Raw genomic sequence first — 6,354 nt, 5'->3', positions numbered from 1 at the left:
ATCACCACTAAACAACCGTGTGCATATGGCCTATGATAGTCATTGTTCCTTATTAATTTTTACAAGCACAGATGGTTTGGTGCGATCAGGAAGACTGACGGGAAGTAATGTTTTTTAATGTAATCACCACATAAATATGTCAAATGTTTTTCTGTTTGTTTTGTTAACAGCATAACACGATTTTAATGAAGATGCTGAGGATGGTGATTTTTTTTCTATCTAACTAGACAAAAGGAAAACATGTACTCGAGCTACATATAAAGCTTTATTATAAAAGCATTTATATCACAGAAGTGTTCATCCTGTTGGTACATCTAACCTTAATTTAATATCAGATGAAAAATACAGGAGAATAGTTATGACCCAAGGACAGTTCGTGGCACACTGATGCCGACAGTCCATGGCGAACACTGCGTGCTGGTGGGTTATGGATACGCGTCTGGTTTGGGAACGGCTGGTGCAAAGCCAAGAGGAGAGTGGTGGTGATGACCAGTGCAGGAGATAACCTGGCCCACAAGTCTTTTATTAGTGCGTTTATCTGTGTGACAATGCAGGACTCTAGACCTTGTTTATAAGCACAGTTTTTGTAATACAGAAGTAGGGGTTTATAGACAGAGTCCTGCACCCAGTGCCTCCCTTTCCTGTACTCTGAAGACCATCTCTCATCTCAGGCAAGAGTCTGAGCACTGTCCCGATGCCTGAGAAAACAAGGAGGGCAGGAAATGGCCCCATTTAGGCATTGGTGCTGGAGCTCAGGAGAATCCAGTTCCTTGGGACAGCCTGGCTGCAGAAAATCTGGAGGTGGGGCTTGGGGACTATCGCCACCTGCAGAGTGGCCCTGCAGGCAAATGGTCTGTAGACAGCCTGCAGGTCAGGGGAGGATTCATTTGGTTGAATCCAAGCAGCTGGCCGGAAGTCTGAACCCTGGGTCTGGTCAAGATGCTATTGCTTTTGGCCACAGATGGTGGCAAGATGGTGGCACATATGGTCACTTCCGACTACAGCAGCACCCGTACAGTCATCTCCCCATAGGAGGCTCAGATCACAAGCAAGCTGCTCCTAACTTGGGAGGCAGGGCATGAACAGATGTTGAGGGTCTCCTTGGGGAGTCCCTGCATCGATCACAGGAGAAGAGTAGCTCCAGGGAGCCTACTGCTCCAGCTCCACACCCAGCTGCTGTCAATCCCAAACCCAATTTCCAGTGCTCGGTGTGTCCCCAGAGGACTCTGCAGAGGCTACTTCCTGAATGGCCATGTGCATGTCGTCTGAAGAGTCTCCCTTTCCTCTGAAAAGCAAAGTATATACAACACTTCTAGGTAATGAGAGGACTCAGCTGATGGGTCCTGGCAGCCCAATCTTTGACAAATCGCTACCTTTACCCAAGTGCTTCCACTTTTCTTGCATTAGCTAGCTCAAGCCAGCCAATCATGCGCCTGAGAGGCAGGAACAGCCTCAATCTCAACAAAAGTCGTGTGTCTCTCATGTAAATAAGGGCACAGTGCCTAGAGCAAGTTGGAGCTTAGTTTTCTGACGTGCAGATTTCCTCTGTCCAAGGCACCCTGAGGTGCTGCGAGGTACTGGAGAAGACTTTGTTAGTGCCCATCTGCCTCTGCTCTTTTTTTGACAGCACCATGAGAGTAACTACCCCGAAGGGCTCTTTGAAGGTACTGCGGTCCTACCCAGCTCTCTACAGAGGTTCTGGGTCACCTAGTAGTGACCCTCAAACTTGGATGCACATCGAAAACGTCCTAGGGTCTAATTGGACCTACACCTATGTCACATCACATCTGTGCACACACAAGATGACTCATTCCATCTTGCATTGAGTCCAAATATTCATGCAGAAGGTTCCATCACATCTTTAAGCCTATAATTGACTACTGGAGATCCATGCAGAATAACGAACGTTCCCTTTCTGACTGAAGAAGTAGGAGATACTCAACAAGGAAAGAGAGAGAAGGGGGCTGCTGATGGCCACCCAAGCCTGTCGATTACTAAGAGTTGTCTGTTTCGGGGCTAGAAAGATGGCTCCATGGTTAAGAGCATTGGATGTTCTTCCAGATGACCCCAGTTCAATTCCTAGCACCCATATGACTGCTCACCATGGTCAGTAAACTCCAGTTCCAGGGAATGACGCCCTCTTCTGGCTTCCATGGGCAGGAGGCAAACACATGGCGCACAGATACACATGCAGACAAAGCATCCGTACACAAAAATATGAAGGAACGGCTGTTTCAACTGAGCCATTTCATCACATCCCAAAAGGAAGTGTTGAATTGTTGGCTGCTTCAATGAAAGGAGGCCCGTGACTAGAGTGATCTGGAGAAAAGATCATTCTGGCATTTCAGATTCCCAGACTTCATTATGTGGAGAGCACACCAGTTTTGATGCAACACAACACAACCTACTCAGCTGATAAACATTAGCTCATGTCAAAATGTTTCCCTTAGAGTTTACCAGTTTCTGAGAACCCACTGTCAACCCCCAGGAATGTGCACGCTGCCGTCCCTTTGAGAATCCACTGTCATCCCCCAGGCATGTGCACGCTGCCGTCCCTTTGAGAACCCACTGTCAACCCACAGGCATGTGCACGCAGCTGTCCCTTTGCGGCTCTCTGCCCTTGTCACCTGTGTTCATAGCCAAAGACGATGGGAATTGCAGGTTTGAGGTAAGTGACTGCAGGGCCAGGGGCCAAACTGGTCCCAAAGGACCCCCAGCAAGAGAATACTTCTACACCTGGTGACCGAAATGATCATTATTGCCAGTATTCATGTAAGAATTCATCAATAACCCGGGTGAGTTGAAATAAGAAAGGGTGTCTCCAAACAACCATCCTGGATGTTAGCTGTCCTGGAGATGCTGAGCTAGCAACTCTCCAACACATCTCTCTCTCTTTCTCTCTCTACCTCTCTCTCTCTCTCCTCTCTCTCTCTCTCTCCTCTCTCTCTCTCTCTCTCTCTCTCTCTCTCTCTCTCTCTCTCTCTCTCTCTGCCCCCCCCCATTTCAGGATCAACTTTCTAAGCAAATAATTTAATGTAGAATTTGGGAAAAATTTTGGGAGGACCTGATTATAATTAAGTCTGATTTTAAAGGTGTGATTGGTTTGGGCACATGTTTGAAGAGTGAATTTGACTTAGCCATCATGATTTTATCAAAGGCAAATAACCCATTTTAAAAACACATAACTTAAATCTATGGTGTCAATCAATATCCAGGCCATAGCAGGTGAAGCTATTTAATCTGAATACAGGAAAATCAAATACAACTTAGAAACTGCACTTCGGTCACAGGCACCAGAGCTCATGTTCTCAGAGGGCCACCTTAGCTCCCTGCAGCTGTGTTAGGCGGAATGGGCAGAGGTTGTTCCCATCATCACAGAGGCTCACTGGATGATTCCCAGCAATCATATTCTAAACTTTCTTAGACTCAAAGGGTCTTGATGGCTTTAAGAATTTTATAATTGATGCAACAAATGAGATAAGCTATCATTTGGAGAAGGACAGAGACCTTCATTGCTTTAGGATGTACAATTAGGGACCAGGTTCTACAGCACAGAATAGCCTGGGCCACCACTGAGCCCTGCCATCATTTTAATTATTTCTGAAGGTAAGATTGTGATTAATAGTCACGGTCATTCCTTTGTGCCAGGTGTCCTGCTAGCTTCATAAACTGTCCCTGGTGAACTGCACAGCAACCGCATAAGTTATCACTAGACCTGAGGACGACTGGGGGACCTGAGCCACAGGAAGCAACTTTCCCCCGGCGTACACTTTTAGCTGATAGAGCTGGTTGATTATTACATCCTGAAAGTGGAGGACCGTGCCTCACCCTCTTCCCTCATTGCCCAGCACAGCACCTGACCGAGTGGACATGGCGAGTCCTTGCTGAATGAGCACATACACCAAGCTTCGAATACAGCTCCATCTGCCCCCGTGCCCCAAGCATGAGTGTATTCCCCGTGGTGCTCTGCCTTCAGATTTTCTGAGTAATTGCTGCATAAATCTGTCTAAAGCAGAGGTGGCCGAACATTCCCATAAAGGGCCAGATATGGTCCAGAAGTCAGCAGGTGCTCGAACACCTACTCTATCCCACTCACGATCTCAGGAGACAGCAGCTGTGGACAGCGGGGGAGTGACTACTGATGGATGCATGTTGTTTGCACAGTCTGTCATGTCTGAATTTGATCTAACAACTCATTTACCGACCCCATAGTAACTGTCTGCAAGAGATAACCTAGCGTTTGTTTGGTATGAAGTTGATCACACTCTTTGAAAATCCACACACTATCATTGTCTAGATGAATGTCAGCCTGAAGTTCCTTCGGTTTGTACAAAAGATAAGTGTTCAGTATTAGTATTTCTTACTTAGGTCACTACAGTAGGACTTTTCACTCTCTCCAAAACAACGGGGAGCCATCCTGTCAGTGGTGAACCCCCTGCCCCAGGACAGCCTGAAGAGTCATAGCTAGTGATAAGGACAATCACCTCTACTGTGAGCTCCGCTTCATGTCCCAGATGCAAACACACAAACAAAATTTCTGCTCACACTGTCACCACTCAATAATTAGGATGTTGCTGTGGGATGGTCTGTATGTGCTCTGATTGGTAAATAAATAAATCACTGATTGGTCAGTGGCCAGGCAGGAAGTATAGGTGGGACTAACAGAGAGGAGAATTGAAAGAACAGGAAGGTGGAGGGAGACACTGCCAGCCGCCACGATGACAAACAGCATGTGAAGATGCCGGTAAGCCACGAGCCACGTGGCAAGGTATAGATTTATAGAAATGGATTAATTTAAGATATAAGAACAGTTAGCAAGAAGCCTGCCATGGCCATACAGTTTGTAAGCAATAGAAGTCTCTGTGTTTGCTTGGTTGGGTCTGAGCGGCTGTGGGACTGGCAGGTGAGAGAGATTTGTCCTGACTGTGGGCCAGGCAGGAAAACTCCAGCTATAGGATGTATTTTTCCAGGGAGAGGAATAAACGATAGGCAGGCCTCAGAGATGGACAGAACCTAAGGGTGCTTTGAATGCTAATTGGGAAACAGACCCAAATCAGAAATTAGTGCTGGGTGCATAGCAGTGTTGAGATCCCTTTATGATATTTTGGTGTGTGTGTGTGTGTGTGTGTGTGTGTGTGTGTGTGTGTGTGTGTGGTGTGTTATATGTGTGTGTGTGTGTGTGTGTGTGTGTGTGTTATATGTGTGTGTGTATGTGTGTGTGTGGTGTATGTGTGTATTGTGTGGTATGTGTGAGTGGTGTGTGTGTGTGTGGTGTATGTGTGTGTGTGATGTATGTGTGTGTGCGGTGTATATGTATGTGTGTGGTGTATGTGTGTGTATGTGGTGTGTGTGTGTGTGGTGTATGTGTGGTGTATGCCTGTATGTGGTGTATGTGTGAGGTGTATATGTGTGTGTGTGTTTTCTATTCACTTTGTCAAGCATGACTTGAGTGAGAAAAATTTAAATTCCAATTTCATTAGAAAATTCTGTTGTCCACCTGTTTTTACCTGTTAGATTCTGCTGAGATCTGCCCATGCCAGGGGTGACTGTACAGACACGGTCCTTAAGTGCAGATTAAAATCCCTTGGAATCAACCTTCCCAGTGGAACACAGAATAGAGAGACCAGGCTGTTCCCTATCCTGCAGCAGCCTATCTCCGGCTTCTTTGTGGGTTAACTTACATCTTCCTGGTCCAGGCAGGGACCAGGGTGAGAGGGTGACCCAGTGGTTAATAGTGAGAAGGCATTCCTTGGTGTCCAGTGAAAAGGACTATATGATCTTCATACACGGCAGCAACAGCCTAGTGCCTGCTGGAACTCTACACCGCCAAGTATTGTCTTGAACAAATGCCTATCACAGCCCCTCCGATCATTTGGTTTGCAATATTGCTGTGGGTTCCCAGTCTGCAACTATTCATAATGGTACCTCAGGTTTCTGCCTCCGAGGACAAGGTTGACCTTCACCCATAAGCCAACTAAGCTTGGCCCAGAAGTCATCTGCTTGTGATCTCAGCTTTAGCTCTTTGGGGGCTTTCCTGTCATCCAGAAAGAAAATAATACAGGGTGAAATCATTATCATCTGCCATGTTGGGGGAACAAATTGAGATGCTCATCAGCCAGAAAGTATGAGAGAGTGGAGGCCCTGTGTGTGAGCTGTGCTGTCCTCAGGGATGGGCCTCAGACCCAGGGCCATAATGCCAGCAGTGGGTCCAGGATCCTTAAATTATATAGCAAGGTGCATTGAATAAAACACATTTAGAAAGCCAGAAGTGGCTCAGTGATTAAGGGCACTGGCTGCTCTCGCAGAGGACTTGGGTTTGGTTCTTAGCACCTGCACAGTGGCTCACAACTAATG

The sequence above is a fragment of the Peromyscus eremicus genome, chromosome 17, assembly GCF_949786415.1.
Source record: "Peromyscus eremicus chromosome 17, PerEre_H2_v1, whole genome shotgun sequence".
Taxonomy (NCBI): Eukaryota; Metazoa; Chordata; class Mammalia; order Rodentia; family Cricetidae; genus Peromyscus; species Peromyscus eremicus.
This window is presented reverse-complemented; position numbering follows the sequence as displayed.